Source organism: Amborella trichopoda, chromosome 5 (genome assembly GCF_054954075.1).
Source record: "Amborella trichopoda isolate Santa Cruz 75 chromosome 5, AtrichopodaSantaCruz75HAP2 v2.0, whole genome shotgun sequence".
In the NCBI taxonomy this organism is placed as follows: Eukaryota; Viridiplantae; Streptophyta; class Magnoliopsida; order Amborellales; family Amborellaceae; genus Amborella; species Amborella trichopoda.
In genome coordinates, this window is record NC_142340.1 from 22,897,840 (window position 1) to 22,916,780 (window position 18,941).

The window sequence follows — 18,941 nt, forward strand, 5'->3', positions numbered from 1 at the left end:
TGATAGGGGATAGAGTTGTTATTCTATATTGTCTCCGAGAACAATCGGCAACACTCCCTGCATCACAAATCATGCTCTATAAACCATTCCAAAAGGGGATTGTACACATGGAGATTGTTACATTTCTAATGCAGGGAGAGAATAAAACTAGAAAATTGACAATAAAAAAAAAAAAAAAAAGGTTAAGAGAAAAATACCCTCTCTCAAAGGTCTGCAAGGGAATCCACCTCCAAAACAATATCTTTCAAGAGACCAATTTTTATTTAATTCATAGAGTGATTTACAATAAAAGGAGATATCCCTTTAAATAGGCTAAAATAAGATAACTAATAACAAGCTTATCTCTATACGTATCCATATTTTTTCTCTCTCATATTCATGAGCTTCTAGATAGCCCCATTTTTTCTCTCATGTTTTACCCAAAAAAATCCTCCCAAATTGTTTATTGTTGATAAAGGTAAACTCTCTTATAAATTTACCCTTATCCTAATTATATCTCTCAAACTAACACAATCGATACAAGATAAACACAATATAAACTCTAAAGTCAATTGGTATCAGAGCGGGTTTCGATGGCTTCACAAGAGACACCCCTTGATGGATTAAAAGTGTTAATTGGATTAGTTCAAGTCCTAACAAAGAGAGTAGACCAATTCATGCATGTAGCTGCGAAAGTCGATGAGCTTGCGCAAAGGTTCGCTCAGCTTCAAGAAAGAAGGAATCCGGAGACCGATGTTAGAACTCAAGGCAACAGAGATGAAATAGGTAAGCATCTTGTTCCTAACCAACCTCGGGTGGCCCCGGCTAAGAATGAATTCAATGAAAGAATTCTTCGGTTGTTGGAAAGAGAAAGAGAACCTAGAATAAAATTGATATTCCAGAGTTCCATAGTCGATTGCATGCAGATGATTTTCTTGATTGGCTAAGTAAAGTACAGAAATTTTCTGGCCATGCATTGGTTTTGTGGGATGATTTGCAACAGGATCATCTTCGACAAGGTAAAGAATAGATTAATTCGTGGGAAAAGATGAAGACGAAGATGCGCCAAAAATTTTTACCAGTCAATTATGCCCTGAACTTTGTACCAAAGATATCAAAACCTCAAGCAAGGTGAAAAGTCGGTAAGTAACTATACTAAAGAGTTATAGATTTTGAAATCTAGGGTAAATTTATAACAGTATGAAGATCAAAAAAATAAATCGTTACTTGAAAGGGCTAAATCAAGGCATTCAAAATGAATTGGCCTTCAAAGATGTCTATAAGATATCTGATGCCTATACTCTGGCCCTCAAAGCAGAGGAAATAGTCAATCTGAGTCTTGGGAGAAATAGCTCAGTGACAAGAGGCTCTACTTCAATACAGGGACAACAAACTTAAACTTTATAGATTTTGAAATCTAGGGTAAATTTATAACAGTATGAAGATCAAAAAAATAAATCGTTACTTGAATGGGCTAAATCAAGGCATTCAAAATGAATTGGCCTTCAAAGATGTCTATAAGATATCTGATGCCTATACTCTGGCCCTCAAAGCAGAGGAAATAGTCAATCTGAGTCTTGGGAGAAATAGCTCAGTGACAAGAGGCTCTACTTCAATACAGGGACAACAAACTTTAACCTTTAGAAGACCACCTATAGGGCGTGGAAACCAAACTTCTCAGAATTTCCCAACTAAGCCAAACCCTAATATGGGGAGATGTGGTGTTGGGAACATCTAAAACACTTCGTGATAATACAAAAAGTGTGTTTCAAGTGCCAACAGCCTAAATATATGGCATTCAATTGCCCCTCACGTCAACCCTTTATCAAAGTTAATTTGGCTGAAGAAGTTAATTTGGCTGAAGAAAATTATGATGAAGAAGTTGATGAAGGATACACCTATGAAGGCCAAGGTGATATTGGGATGAGCCAGTCTTATGAAGGGACTGAGCCTTTCAAAAGTGAAGTTGAGGATTTGTATGGAGATGAAGATGGTAAAGTCTTAGTTATCCAGCGAACTATATTATCAACCCCAATATCTAACGAGGATGAGAAGTGGCTGCGACATAATATTTTTCGAACAATTTACACATCATGAGGCAAGTTATGCACAATATTAATTGATGGTGGAAGTAGTGAAAACATTGTGTCTAAAGAGATAGTGGCTAAACTTCAATTGAAGGAACATAAGCGCTCACGCTCATATCACATCCAGTAGTTCAAGAAAGGAGATGTCCCTTTAAATAGACTAAAATAAGATAACTAATAAAAAGCTTCTCTCTACACCTATCCCTATTTTCTCTCTCTCATACTCATGGGCTTCTAGATAGCCATGTTTTCCCTATCATGTTTACCCAAAAAAAAAAAAAACCTTCCAAGTTGGTTGTTGTTAATAAAGATAAACTCTCTTCTAAATTTACCCTTATCCTAATTATATCCCTTAAACTAACCTAATCGATACAAGATAAACACAATATAAACTCTAAAGTCGCCTTCCTAATTATCCCTACGTACTCCCTAAACAAAAGAATAATTAAAATAATATTAATAAATAACTCTAATAATTTCTCTTTATTACGTCATTGCCCTTTCTTTTTCTCTTGGGTTCTGCAACCCTTTTTTGGCCCAGTCACAATGGTTGTATCAATTTCCTACACAAAGGTCACAAACACCCCATGTCATCAAATGTGAGACAGTTGCAATGTTATTTCTCTGTAAATTTTCTTGGACTATAAGCACAGTTAATGGTAAGCCCTCAACTGCCCCATTCACATTAGATGACTAAGGGTTATTGTGACATTTTTGTACCAGAAAAGTAAACAATTATATCATTTGAAAACCAATCTCAAAACGCGATTTACGGAAATGTCACCCAAAATAAGTAAATTAGAAAAACTGGAGAAAAGTCTACAAACCTGGTCCTCAGAGGTGAACAGGAAAGGAGTTGATTGTTCCGAATGATGATTTATAGATGCGAGAGGACTGGTTGAAGAGAGATGAAGAGAAGGCTTATGAAGGGAGGAAGGAGGAGGGAGGAGCCAAGCTGAAGTATTTGGGAGTGGATGAGAGAGAAAACTGGACAGCCATGATCACTTGTTAAAGTTGATGAGTGAGAAGAAGAACAGGAAGAAGAAAGTCTCTCTATCTACTCTTATAATTCTGAGTGGTTGAAAGGATCAGGTGGACTAAGTAGGTCATGCAAGTTATGAAGAAAGGAATCATATGAGAGAGAGAATATGTGGCTTTCTCTTAAGAGCTTTCAGCTTCATTGTTCATGGCTTCTCACAGGCAACAAAAATTGTACCGGCCACTTGTTCTCAACAAAGAGGAGGGGGCATTTTCCAGGCCATGCAAGTTTTAGGGTATTTTAGTAATTTTAGTTTGGATTTTTTAGGGGTGGCAACAGGTCGGGTTGGATCGGGGATATAATGTGGGACCTAAACTTGATTGGACCCGACCCAAACATTATAATATCGATGTATTTAAATACATTTTAATGTATTTTTATAAATTAATAAATATGGGACCCAGACCCGATCTGCCTGGTCGACCCATTCCCGAACCCTGGTAGGGTCTAGCCATCAAGATCTGGCCCGGGTCCAGGTCTATTGCCAACCCTAAGAATCATCTAATTGATCATCTTGACATCAAGATTTAAGAATATGGAAAAAAAAAAAAAAAAAAATTTTGAGTTCCAGAAATAGTGCATCTCACAACACAATCATCTAGATGATCCATTTTTAAGATTCTCATATGTTTATAGATCTACTTGATTTTAACCATTTTTGAAATTGAAAATTTTTTAATTAGATATACAAATACATTTTTAGATAATCCTAAGAATTTGAGAAAATTACATAAATATCTGTTATAGCTTCCGTTATTACCAAAATACCAAATAGTTTATGTTATTATTGGAATGTCTGTCTTTTCGCTTCATAACAAAAAAAATTTAAAAATACTAGTGTACCCTATTTCGGTTTTTGTAGAATCGAAATGGCTAAAATCTCGATTTTTCAAAAATCGAAATGTGCCTCATTTCTGTTCTTTCTTGACATTGGCTTCGAAGGATCAGCCTTGCTCATGGTTTTGGCTTGGCGCGGAATTTTTAAAGAGAGAGAGCAAATACATGGTATACTTTGCTGTCTTTTTAGTGAGAAAATAATACATGGCTTCAAGTCTCATGTTTTTAAGGAGACAAATCAGTCATGGCTTAGTTTTGGAAATAAGATACTGGGTAGATGGACGCACCACTCCTTTTAGAAAGAGAAAGAAGTGCAAAAGCCATGTCTTGGGTAAGTAAATTACGAATTGCACAATAGGGTTTTTTTTATTTTTTTGGGGTATTTTATTTGCTATAAATATTTAATGGTTAAGAGAGGAATGTGATGGAACGGGTTTTGGAGTTCTTTTTTATGTATGGAATCAGTGGTTTACATCTAGCTTGATTTGCAGTGAGATGAGCAATTTATCTAGCTTGATTTATGAGATGAATGAATTTAGAGAAAGGCCAAGCATTGTAAGAAAGGGTAGCTGCAGCGTTGCCAGCTGCCTGAATTTGGAGCGCATCACCAAAGCTATGCCAGAGAGGCTGCAGTGTGGCCAGGAATAGAGTCGACAGTCTGTGCTGCATTCGAAAGCAATAGAAACAGCCGTATCTGTGGCGGATCCCTATTTACAAGTGGAGGGGTAGAGTAGCTCTTGGGTAGATTCTGGTGCTCAGCTGATGGTGTGTTTGCTTTAGATAGACTCTAGGGATTGATTGGGTAACCACAAAAGATATTGTTGTCCTCTACAAAGCCCTAATAGTTGTTCAGTATTTTAAGCTGTTGGGGCTATTTTTTGGTTTCTCAATAATCGAAATGAGGCACATTTCGGTTTTTTAAAAATCGAAATGAGGTACATTTCGGTTTTTGAAAAGCCGAAATTCTAGCCATTTCGGTTCTATAAAAATCGAAAAAAGGTAAAACATTCTTTTTTAAAAAAATCGTTATGAAGTGAAAAAAATGGGCATTCCAATAATGACAGAAATTATTTGATATTTTAGTAATAACAGAAACTACAAGAGAAATTTATGTAATTTTTCCTAAGAATTTTTTTCACCAAAATTACATATCATTATAAAATTTGGAAGTACATCTTAATTGGATTGTTTAAGGTTGCAACGTGATAGAAACCACATCCTTTCAATAATAAAGGTTTTATTTTGGTAATTCAACCAATTTCGATACAAGGGAGGGGTATTTTAGTAAACATGCCTAATCAAAGAGAAAAGGGTGCACAAAGCCTTGCTTGCAGGAATAGAGTGGTCGGGAGGCCAAGAACATTTTCACGTGCCTTTAACATGGTAAATAAATATAATGATAAAAATCAAACAAAAAATAAAAGACATGGTTTTCATGAGTCCTAGGACTCACATGTAGACATGTGTCCTCTCTTCATGATCCATTTTTGAGATGGAATTTGGACCTAATATTTTAGGTATACATAATCTCTAGAATCAACATCATGAATCTGTAAAAAAATAAAGATAAACATCAGAACTAAAAAAGATAGTTTTTAAAGGAAATTTTTACTTTCTTAGAACGTTTAAATTTGTCCTTTTTTGGATGGATGTGGGATGCCTTGGGAGATGCAAATGTAGTTATGCGCCCCATGTACCAATTTTCTAAAAATAAAATCAAGAAAAACAATAATTTTTTTTTAATACTGGTGAAAAAAAAGAAAAAAAAAAAAGTCTTTGCTTAAGAAAGGAAAAGTATTTTGTAAAGCCGCATATTTATATAACTGCACTTAAGAGTAGAAGAAAAACAAGGACCCAGTTTCTATGGGGCCAAGCCCACATGTTAAAAATGTGGGCCGATTAATAAATATATTTTTGAGATGCAATTTTCAACTTAATTTTTAAAGATATGTAATCTCTAATATGGAAATCATGAATATGAAAAAGTAAGTAAAATTTAAAAACTAGAAATAATAATTCTAGTAAGAAAACATTTGGACTAATAGTTTCCATTGTTTTAGATGGAACACCTACTTGTATCCATCTTTAAGGTGGATGTTTTACACTTTTTGGACTGCGATCCAGCCCGCATGAAACAATTTTTGGAAAGCAATTCTGATGCCAGGAAACTACAAAATGGCCATCTCCACCATGACAATCATGGATCCAAAAACAAGAACTGTATCTCAAGGCCCTACTTATGCCCCGGCTGATCATGCAACACCTTTTTTGGATTGTCTATTTTAGACTTCACTGGTCTGCCAAATCTATACTAAATTTTAAAGCTTCAACGTCTGTAGCTAGGGCCATAAATAGACTTGTTGGCCATCACAAATTTTTTTGGCACTGATATGATTTTTGCAGCAGAACTTCAATGTCCACAGCTAGGGCCACGAATGGAGTCGCTGGTCATCACAAAGTTTTCCGACACTGATGATTTCTGTGGCAAGGTTTTGATGTACGACCGTACCAAGAGTATTTGGGGTCCGAACAGTCAGCTACATAGCCACAACCATTCGATGGAAATAACCAATATTTATTTACCACTATACCTGCCAATTTATACCATTCTTTGCCGGAGCATCAGCCTCCTCATTAGATTATCTATAGATATGTATAAAATTGGCATCTTCGCTTTCGCAAAGTTCTTTTATCTCACTAGTACACCAAATTCTGAGGCACCGTCATATATCCGGGACACCATCTTATTGTATTAACTGAATCCCCTTCTATAATCACTTTCGCTTGATCTTCTGAGATTAATTTCAGTCCTTGAAGTAGTGTCTGCATCTCAGCTCCATTAGATGTAAAGGTCCCCACATATCCTGAACGTCAAACCAGGAATTTGTTGCACGACACAAAGCCAGCCTACATCAAGAGAGCAGTATATTCCCTCTATGATCTCTCACTAACCCCCCTATTCCAACTCTTCCAGGATTCTCAGTTCACTCCCATAAAATTCAGTTTCATTCTCTCTTTAGGTGGTGCTTTTTATTTACCTACTCTCTGCATTCTTATTTCTTTCATCTTAGCCACCCCTCTGCAATATATTATATTAGGTCTTGTTGGTTGCCGCTTCATCGATGATACCCATTCTGCAGCTGATGCAATGATCTTGGATCTCATGATACCCAATCTTCTGGAATCCCCTCAAAGCTCCTTTGATTTCTTTCATTCCTTACCTGCCTCAAAAATGCAGTAATCATATCCTTCAATATGTGTTCTACCTACCTTTGGCAGGACATCATAGATCTGAGATGCTAATCGTGGCAGGACCATATGTACACCCATTTTCGCAAAGCTCAAAGTCATAAGGCTCTAGTGAACTCACAATGCATGAACATATGGCCCCTCATTTCTTCATTGTTCTTGTACATTATACGCATATTAGTAAACACTTTTCCCCTCTTTCTAAGCACATCTATTGCCAGCATTTTTCTTAACAGTAAACTATCACGATCTCCCCCCCTGACCTCGCCCCCTGACCCCTACCGTACTTGCCGAAGGGCAATAGAGTGCAGGACCGCGAATGTCAGTCAGGTGAGAGTGAGCTCAACGCTTTTAAAAAGATGAAATCAAAGCAAACTACGAAAGAAAACAAAAACTCAGCACAAGGGTACAAAGAACTGGACAAAAATAAAACCAATTTATATATACAAGCTCCAAAAATTTATTATAATCAAGTCTAAGGCACTACAGGCCCAACAACATAATGCAAGACTTCAAACAAAATAACTATATGGCCACTGCCATTAGACATCTACTATCAGAATGAAGCTTTTCTTGCCAAGCCCGAATCTTCAACCGCCAGCCACGATTTACCTAGCTGCTCGCTTTAACAAACTGCAGGCTATTGCTCTGCACAGAGAAAATTAAAGCAATGAGCTATAGAACCCAGTAAGCAAATCAAACATCATGTATTCCGGCCTATACAATGCCATTTATAACCATCCCCCAAGATTTATGTAGGTGTCATAACATGGAGTCATGTAGCACAATTCTTTAGCAAATACATCGCATAAGCTAACAGTCTACCATATCTTTTCATCAAAGTAACATAATTTACAATATCCTATTTTGATATAAGGTTACACATGTTTATTGTTTCTTATGAGTTTGTTACTCGTTTCCCAAAAATAAGTGTGAAAGCCCTACCAAAAACTTCTTCTAATCATATCCCTCTTCTCCTTAACACTAACGGTTTTTTGTCTAGATCATCCCCATTTAGATTTGAATTGGCTCGGCTATCAGAGAGATCTTTACTCAACCTAATTGAAGATTTTTGGAAAAATACTACTATTGATGGTTGGAAAGGTTTTTGCAAATTTCAAATAAGCTCAAACTATTGAGCCAAATGATTATTACATAGAAGATGAATGTTTGGGGAAATTTACAATCTAAAATCGGGCTAACAAAGTCTCATATATAGGAGTTAGATAATGTTCAGTTATGAGAGGTGCTCTAACACATGATCAATTCAGAGACAGAAGCTTATGGGTGGCTATGTATAAATAGTTGCTTAAATTGGAGGAAATTCGTTAAAGACAAAGATCTCGTGTGAAATGGCTCAAGGAGGGCGATAAAAACACGAGATTCTTCCATGCCATTGCTAATGCAAGAAAAATGGGTAACTCAATTCAAAACCTCTGTATTGAAAAAATAGACTATGACAACATGTCAGAGATTGAAAGGGCCCTGGTTGATCATTTCAAGAAGTCTCATGGACCGATAATGAGATTCAACTATCCATTCAAGATCTACATTTTAATAGGTTACCGTTAGAACAAGCTAAGTGGTTGGAGAGAAATTTTGAAAAGCAATAAATTAGAGATGCAGTCTTTAGCCTAGGCAGAGATAAGGCTTTTGGCCCAAATGGATACCCAATGGCGTTTTTTCAATCTTTTTGAGATATTTTGAAAGATGATATTGTTCAGTTATTGAAAAAATTTTATTGGATGAGTAAAATTAATATTGCCATGAATTCCCCTTTTATTGCTTTAATTCCAAAGAAAAATGTCATTGCAAAGATCAAATACTTTCGACCTATTAATCTTATTGGCGGTCTTTATAAAATCATTGCAAAGATTTTAGCTAATAGACTGCGCAAGGTGATTCACATGATTATTAAAGGATCACAATCATTATTCTTAAAGGATAGGTAAATTATGGATAGTATTTTGGTTGCGCAAGAATGTATCCATTCAAGAATCAAGGATGACAAACCGGACCTTATTTGTAAGCTAGACTTTGAGAAGGCATATGATAAGGTTAATTGAGGGATACTACACAGTATCACGGCTAAAATGGAATTTCGTTCAATATGGAGATTGTGGATTGACGGTTGTCAGTCCTCTACCCATTTTTCAGTTATTGTTAATGGCAAAGCAACTGGTTTTTTCATAGGATCAAGAGGATTGAGACAAGGGGACCCTCTTTCATTTTTTTTATATACTTTGGTAGCTGAGAGTTTCAATGTCATGCTTAATGGATTGACAGTGTAAATGATTATATCAGGTGTTAATATTGGTAATAATGGTCTTATAGTATCATATTTACAGTATGTTGATGATACCATTATATTTTGTGATATCATGGTTAAAGAAATCTCTTGCCTATGGATTTTCTTGAAAAGTGTGGAACTCTCAACTGGACTTAAAGTTAATTTGAGTAAAACCAAGCTCATTGGTATTAGCTATCCACAAATGGTAGCATCAAGAATGACACATTTATTAGGTTGTAGTGTTAAAACCTTACCTTGTACTTATTTAAGAATTCCCCTAGTGGATTCGAGGCTTTCAATATCAATTTGGGATCCGGTGGTGGAGAGATTTGACAAGAAACTGAACACTTGGAAAGCTAAAAGTCTTTCTATGGGAGGAAGATATACGTTGATTAAATCCACTTTATCTCACCTCCCAATCTATTTTATGTCTTTATTTAAGATGCCAAAAGAAGTTGAAAAACAACTGGAGAAAAATATGAGAAATTTCTTGGAAGAGATGACATAAGAAGGAAGAGATTTTATTTAGTGAGTTGGAAAAAAGTTTGTAGACCAATGAAGGATGAGGGATTGAGTGTTAGGAGACTGAAACATATGAACTTAGTGTTTGTAGTAAAATGGTGGTGGATGATCCATACATAACCCGAGTCTTTTTGGGTGCTTGTTCTAAGAGAAAAATATATAATGGATTTGAACTTTGGTCTCATTAAAAGTCCAAAAAACAAGACAAGTTTGTCCCATGTTTAGAGAGGTATTGACTATGAGAGATCTATATATCTACGGTAATTCCGAAAAATAGTTGGAAATAGAGAATCCACTTTTTTGATTTAACAAATGGATTGAAGATGACCCATTGAAATACCTTTTCCCTGAGGTTTTCTTAAAAGCTTTAAACCAACTAGCATCTGTTAATGAGGCTAGTGGAGGTGTTTATACTAATATTGTATAAGTGTTGATCTGTCTACATTAAAAGTCTTTGATAGTATAAGTGGAAGGAAAGAAATAGAAGAGTTTTTTATAGTATAAATGCAGATCTGTCTACATTAAAATCGAATATTTTGTCAGTTGTAGCTGATTGGTTCCTTGCACATAAGGATAGTAGCTTTATTCTAAAAGTCTTACAATTAGCAATCATTTGGCAGTGGCGACTGTGGGTGTTACCACCAACACTCGTGGTAAAGTTGTTTGGATACCACCACCAGTGAATTCCTTCAAACTTAATTTTGATGGAAGTTCACTTAGCAATCCAAGGCCAGTCGGCTATGGTGGACTCATTAGAAATAATTTGGGCCATATTATATTTTCTTACTCGGGTCCTTGTGGTATCACAACAGCAAATGAGGACGAAGCATATGGTTTATTAGAAGGTTTGAAATTGCTATGCACTTTGAATGGGGGCAGTATTATCGAAGGAGACTCGAAAAATGTTATTGTCTGGAGTAGAAGAAAGGCCCAAATTCCTTGGAGATTAAGAACTATTTTTCATCAAATTTGAGATATTTCATCAACCTCTATGGCAACGGTCCAACAATGTTATAGAGAGGCGAATGAAAATGCCGATATTCTTGCCAAAGGAGGAATCTATACTCCCTCTCTATTGGTTACTACATTTATGTAATATTGTGTCTTTGCTTGAGCATCTTGTATTTTATATATAAATTAATGATAAGTTGTACGTTACTGTTAAAAAAAAAGAAAAAAAAATACTTTATATGGAATTCTCGCTGAAAATTAGTTAGTGTTTCTGTCTCTAGTTCTTGTACATTGGAGGGAATGAAATTGGTTTTCTCTCTCACTCATCATCTAAAAACTTGCTCTCTCTCATCAGTCACGAGTTCACTCTACGCACCCACCCATTAGCACCTCTTGACTCAGATTTTGAAGTTAGATGCGGGAACTCTATTTTTTTGTGGGAAGTTTTATGAGAAAGTGAGAGGCCAACTAAACGAGAGATATTTTGAAAGAGAGATTTTAGGGTTAGAGAGAGTCAACGTAGCATTTTTTATCTCGGATAGGGGATGTATGCCGTGAGACCGATGGTTTAAAAAACGGATCGGTGATTCGGATCGGGCTTCCAAAAAACCGATCCGGATCGGCGAATCGGCGATCCGGATCGGCGAATCAGGTGAATCGGTCAGAATAAAACTTAAAAAAAATCCGAAAAAATTATTAAAATTCATTATAAATATTGTTTTTTAGGAATTCAATAAGAAATGAAGGTACTCCATTAAGAATTTTCATGTTTTTGAATGAATATGCGAATATTGATATGTTCTTTCCCTACATGAATCGCCATTCAGCATTTAATTTACATCACACAAAAGGATAAACATATAATTATCATGGAATAAGTATATCAACATATATGGACTACAATAAAGCATAAAATTAGTAACATATGATCTAAAAATAAAATGATAGACGACGTTATTGTTCTTCTTGGTCACGTTGGTGCCATTGATTGAATTCGTTTAACAATTCATTGATTCGATCTAAAAACGAATGATATTAGTAGGCGTCTGACTATTCCCAAATCCCTGAGTGTTAGTGTTTTGTTGTGTTCCCAATCCAAAATCCCCGAAGATTATCCATCCTTCATGCTCACCTGCACTGTCGCGCTCATCCCTACACTGTTGCTGTTGGGACTCGATATGTGAATAATATGGCTGGGATAGGGTGGCCTCAAAATCATCATCTCTGTCATTTTCTCTTTGAATAATATAGATTAAAAAAAAAAAAAACAAATTTTCAAAAAAATCAATCATGGATTAAAAAAAAAAAATCACAAATTTTCAAAAAATTCTATCATGGATTACAAAAAAAAATTCGATCATGGATTAAAAAAAAAAATCACAAATTTTCAAAAAATTCTATCATGGATTACAAAAAAAAATTCGATCATGGATTAAAAAAAATAAATCACAAATTTTCAAAAAATTCAATCATGGATTACAAAAAATTCGATCATGGATTACATAAAATTCGATCATGGATTACAAAAAAAAACAAACAAAAAAAAACAAAAAATTTAATCGTGGATTACAAAAAAAGAAAAAAACAATTCGATCATGGATTACAAAAAATTCAATCATGGATTACAAAACTCTATCATGGGTTACAAAAAAAGCAAAAAACAAAAAATTCGATCATGGATTACAAAAAAAAAAACAAACATTTTGATCATGGATTACAAAAAAAAACAAACATTTCAATCATGGATTACAAAAAAAAACAAACATTTCGATCATGTATTACAAAACATTCGATCATGGATTACAAAAAATTCTATCATGGGTTACAAAAAAAAAACAAAAAACAAAAAATTCGATCATGGATTAGAAGAAATAAAAACAAACATTTCGATCATGGATTACAAAAAATTCGATCATGGATTACAAAAAATTCTATCATGGGTTACAAAAACAAAAAATTCGATCATGGATTACAAAAAAAAAAAAAAAATTCGCTCATGGATTACAAAAAAATCGATCAAGTATTATAAAAAAATCTATCATGGATTACAAAACAAAAAATCCGTACGGGACTCGCCGATTCACTGTATGAAATCGGCGAGTCCGTACAGTGAATCGATGAGTCACTGAACAGAATCGTCCGGTTCTCTCTAGAACCGGACGATTCCCGTTTTTTTCGCCGATTCAATCCGTCTATGGCGATTCCCGAGTCGAACCGGGCGAGTCTGGTTCGACTCGACGTTTTTTTAAACACTGCGTGAGACTATTTATCTTTTAAATAAGGTGGTCACCCTAGATCTTTAGAGATCGTCCAGATTGGTGCCGAAGCAACCGGCTGAAATGGTTCAGGCAGCCGGTTGCTTTCTCTTTTTTTTCTTTTTTTGTTATATTTTTCTGCACATCAGGTCTTATTTTTCATGGCGCCCCTTTTCGAAATCCCCTCCCTCTCTCTCTCTTCTCTTCTCTTCTCTAACCTAAAACATCGTTTCTGTCTCTCCAAAAAACCAACCCCCTCTTCTGCAAACTTAGTCTCTCTCTCTCTCCCCAAACCTCAACCCCCAACCCCTCCTTTGCAAATCTCGTCTCTCTCAGAGCCCAAACCCCTCTTCTGCAAACCTCACACCCCTCTTTGTAACCCACCCAAATAACGATCATATCTCTCTCTCTCTAAAAACCCATACCTCTCCTTCCCCCCGCAAACCTCTCACCTTTCTCTCTCTAACCCACTTGACACTGCTCTCTCACCTGTCTCTCTCTGATATATTCCGGGTAACGTTTTGAGCCTTTATCTGCAATTTTAACTGTTAATTTCTTTTTTTCTACCATTTATTTGTATTTTTATGGCCTTCCAAAACCCTACGTTCTCGTGTTTTACATTCTTGTGGCTTTGGATTTCTAGTATTTTGCAGTTAGAGGGCTTCTTCTTGAGTACACAGAGAAAATGCCGACTTTTTCAGAGACAGCAAGTGCTTTTAGAAATAGGTTCGGGTTTCAGGAAGCGCCTGTGCCCTCATCAGAGGTCAAATGTTCACCTGCTTTGGCGAAATCTGCTTCAAAAGAGTCGCTAGTTCAACCAATTTGTAGCATTAGATAGAGGGAGAGCCATGATGGTGGATCTGAGGTTCAAGAGATCCATCTTTCTGGAAAGGCCACAATGTTCAGGTATTTGTTGAGTTTGATTATTTATTTTTCGTTTTTTTGCTTGTTTTGTATTCTTGGTTTGCAGTGTGTTCAAGTTGATGCAAATTTCTCTTATGTGTTCAACTTTGGCACGATAATGAGAAATCATTGAACCATTTGGAGGCACTGTGAAATTCTTTTATGTTGATTAGTGTTTGAGAATCAATGATAATTTGATTTTGGTTTTCGATTTTTTTATTGATATAATAGTGATTTAACAAACCCAATGGTTTGTCTCAATATTTTTGCCACACCAACAAATTAGCAATGGTTGGCTAGCACTCCCTGAAAGCTTCTCTCTCTCTCTCTCTCTCTCTCTCTCTCTCTCTCTCCTTTTCACTTGGGGTCAAAGCATCGGTTTGATTATCTGAATATCTGAATCTTTTATTTTGGATTCATCTTAATTCTTTTTGCAACACCAACAAATTAGAATTGTTGGTCAGCGTCACTTAATCCATTTTTTCTTTCTTTTATTTTTTATTTTGTAGTTGAAGCATCTTTATGATTGCTTGAATTTCTTCATGGAAAGAAATGCTTTTGAAAATAGTTGGGTGCTACGCTTTTGTTTGTGATTTGTGCAGGTGGTGATTCTTATCAGGTCTTCAAGTAGTTCTGAGATTCCTCTTCACAGCTACAACAGATGTATTGAATAGCACAGTGTCCAATCTCTTATTTGGATTGGACATCCTGAGACTTGTTTTAGTTATAACCTTGTAACCGATGAGTTTGTTAGCCAGGTAACATGCTTACTCTGTTTCCCTTTCTCTAACATTTGCATGCATGTTGGTCTCAGTTGCCACATACATGGAACGAATTCGTTGAATGAAAGGAGAGCCTATTCAAAGTGGCTAGGTTTCCAATGGTGGAGAATTGCATGTGGATACAACAGTTGCATGTTTGCTTATGGCCAAGTGAGTTACTCAACTTTGCTATGAATCATTTTCTCTGTTATTCAGAGAACAAGTTATCTGTAGAATGCTCCCAAGCTCAAACATGTTTTCTTTGTTATAATTAGACAAACATTTGTTGCTGGTTCTCCCTAACATATTCTATCAGTTTTCTTTGTTATAATTAGACAAACATTTGTTGCTTGTTCCCCCCTAGCATATTCTAATGATAGTTTTGTACAGTTAAAATAACATCGATCTGATCCGGATCGAGTATCGTCTACGCTGGCCATGTTTGTGTTATTATATTCTAATGATAGTTTTGTAAGTATCGCGAGCTAGGCTGTTCCGGGGATCCGGTCATGTTTGTGTTATTATGATGTCATCGAGGGTGTGGTATATAGATGTCATCAAGGGGCATTTTGTAATTTTTTTAAATTTGGAACAACTAGGATAAGTGTTCGAGGGAACGTGGGGCAAATGGTAAGGTGCACAATTGTGTTCAAGCCACCACAATTGTGCACAAAAAAACGGCACGATTTTCGTATGAATCCCTGGCGATGAGTGGAGCACGCGCGGTGCGCATGTGCACTTAACTTCGTACGAAGGAAAATTTGGTGGCACTTCTTATGCACGTGTTTGGGGGAACGTGGGGCAAATAGTAGGGTGCATAATTGTGCATAAGGCACCACACTTACGCGCAAAAAAATGGCATGGTTTTCGCGTGAATTGCACGAGTTGAGTTGAGCGCCGTGGTGTGCATATGCACTAAACTTCATACGGAGGGTAATTTGGTGGCATATTTTGCGCACGTGTTTTGGGGAACATGGGCCAAATAGTAGGGTGCACAATGGTGCATAAGCCGCCACAATTGCGAGGAAGAAAGTGGCACGGTTTTCGTGCAAATTGCATACGTTGAGTTGAGCGCACGCGGAGCATATGTGCAGTGAACTTCGTACGGAGAACTATTTGGTGGCACTTCTCGCGCACGTGTTTAGGGAAACATGGTGCCAGTACTAGGTTTTACAATTGGGTACAGACAGCCACAATTGCGCACAAAAAAAGGCACGGTTTTCGCCTGAATCGTACTCATTGAGTTGAGCGCGCGGTGCGCATGTGCACTAAACTTCTTACGAATGGCAATTTAGTGGAACTTATTGCGCACATGTTTGGGGGAACGTGGGGTAAATAGTAGGGTGCAGAATTGTGCTCAAGCCACCAAAATTGCGTGCAAAACAAAAGCGCGGTTTTCGTGCGAATCGAACGAGTTTAGTGGAGCCTGCGTGGTTCGCAAATGCTTTGAACTTCATACGGAGGGCAATTTGGTGGCACATCTTGCGCACGTGTTTAAGGGAACTTTGGGCAAATAGTAGGGTGCACAATTGTGCACAAAGCCGCCACAATTGCGTGCAAAAAAATGGTACAGTTTTCTTGCAAATCGCTTGCGTTGAGTTGAGTGCGCGCGGTGCCCATATGCACTGAACTTTGTACGGAGGGCAATATGGTGTCACGTCTTGCGAACGTATTTGGGGAAACGTAGGACAAATTGTGGGGTGCACTATTGTCTTGAAGCCGCCACAATTGCGCGCAAAAAAACAGCACGGTTTTTGCGCGAATCGCTCGCGATGAGTGGAGAGCACGGGTTGCTCATGTGTACTCAATTTCATACGGAGGGCTATATGGTGGCCCTCTTTGTGCACGTGTTTGGGGGAACGTGGGGCACATAGTGGGATGCACAATTGTGCCAAAGCCACCACAATTCCGTGCAAAAAAACGGCACGGGTTTCATGCCAATCGCACGCATTGAGTTGAGCACGTGGAGTGCGCATGCGCACTAAACCTCTTACGGAGGGCAATTTGATGGCACTTCATGCGCAAGGGTTTGGGGGAGCATTGGACAAATAGTAGGGTGCATAATGGTGCACCAGCCGCTACAATTACGTGGAAAAAAAGGCCACGGTTTTAGCGCAAATCGTACGGTTTGAGTTGAGCCATGCACAGTGAACTTTGTACCGAGGGCTATTTGGTGGCAATTCTTGTGCACGTGTTTGGGGGAATGTAGGGCAAATAGTAGGGTGCACAATTATGCACATGGCGCTACAATTGCGTGCAAAAAAAAAGACATGGTTTTCGCGCGAATTGCATGCGTTGAGTTGAGCGAGTGCGGTGCACATGTGCACTAAACTTCATACGGAGAGAAATTTGGTGGCACTTCTTGTGCATGTATTTGGGGGAACGTGGGACAAATAGTAGGATGCACAATTGTGCTCAAGCCATCATATTTGCGTGTAAAAAAAGGAACGGTTTTCACGTGAATCACGCGTATTGAGTTGAGCGTGCGCGGTACGCATGTGCACTATACTTCGTACGGAGGGTAATTTGGTGGCATCTCTTGCGCACATGTGTGGGGCAAGGTGGGGCAAATAGTACGGTGAACAATGGTGCACAAGTAGCCATAGTTGCGCACAAAAAAAGACATGATTTTCGCGTGACTCGCATGAGTTGAGTTGAGCCCGCGCGGTGCGCAAGTGCACTGAACTTCGTACGGAGGGCAATTTGGTTGAACTTATTACGCACGTGTTTGGGGGAACGTATGGCAAATAGTAGGTGCTCAATTGTGCACAAGCTAACACAATTGTGCATAAAAAAAGAAGACAGTTTTTTTCGAGGATCTGGCCATATTTGTGTTATTATGATGTCATCAAGGGTGTGATATATGGATGTCATCAAGGGCATTTTTGTAATTTTTTAAAATTTGGAATAATTAGGACATTATGCCATGTCATCAAGGGCATTTTTGTAATTTTTTAAAATTTGGAACAATTAGGACATTACGGCCACCCACAATAATTTTTTTAAAATTTTGAACAAATTAGGACATTAAGGCCACCCACAATCTGGTGCTATATAGAGATGTCTTTAAAGGCATTTTTGTAATTTTTTAAAATTTGGGACAATTATGACATTACGGACACCCACATCTCTATAAGGCAATTTTGTAATTTTTTAAAAATTTGGGACAATTATTACATCATGACCACCCACATCTCTATCAAATCACAACTGGCCACGTGTACCTCAAGCCCCTAGCACCACGGCCACCGACATATCTATCAAACCACACTTGGCCACGTGTACCTACGACAGCTGGCTAGGTGTACCTCAAGCCCTAATGCCACGTATGTACTATGATGTCATCTAGGGTGTGGTATATAGATGTCATCAACGGCATTTCCACCCACATCTCTATGAAACCACAGCTGACCACATGTACCGTAAGCCCCTAGCGCATTTCCACCCATATCTCTATCAAACCACAGCTGGCTACGTGTACCTCAAGCCCCTAATGCATTTCCACCCACATGTCTACCAAACCACAGCTAGCCACGTGTACCCCCGGCTGGCCACATGTACACGTGTACCTCTAGCTGCCCACCTGTACCTCAAGCACTTAGCGCCACGTATGTATTATGATGTCATCAAGGGTGTGATATATAGATGTCATTAAAGGCATTTTTGTAATTTTTAAAAAATTGGAACAATTAGGACATTACGGCCGGCCATTACAATTTTCTTAAAATTTGGAACAATTAAGACCACCCACTACAATTTTTTACAATTTAATTTTTCACAATTTTTTTTAAATTTGGAACAATTAGGACATTACGGCTACGCACAACAATTTTTTTTAAATTTGGAACAATTAGGACATTACGAACAATCTGTGATGTCATCAAAGGTATTTTTGTAAATTTTTTTAAATTTGGAACAATTATGACATTACGGCCACCCGCAACAATTTTTTTAAAATTTAAATTTGGAACAATTAGGACATTACGGCCGCCCACAATCTAGTGCTAACAATTTTTTTAAAATTTGGAACAATTAGGACATTTCGACCGGCCACCCACAATCTGTGAT

At 37.3% G+C, this 18,941-nt stretch overlaps 1 long non-coding RNA gene across 1 annotated transcript; it reads left to right on the plus strand.

Annotated features, from left to right (window-relative positions):
* The first annotated feature begins 13,238 nt into the window (after window positions 1-13,238).
* LOC105421480 (uncharacterized) lies at window positions 13,239-15,269 on the plus strand. The gene is made up of 3 exons (XR_002282737.2): window positions 13,239-13,722; window positions 13,853-14,115; window positions 14,715-15,269. It is a non-coding gene; the product is annotated as an uncharacterized LOC105421480 (long non-coding RNA).
* The last annotated feature ends 3,672 nt before the right edge of the window (window positions 15,270-18,941 follow it).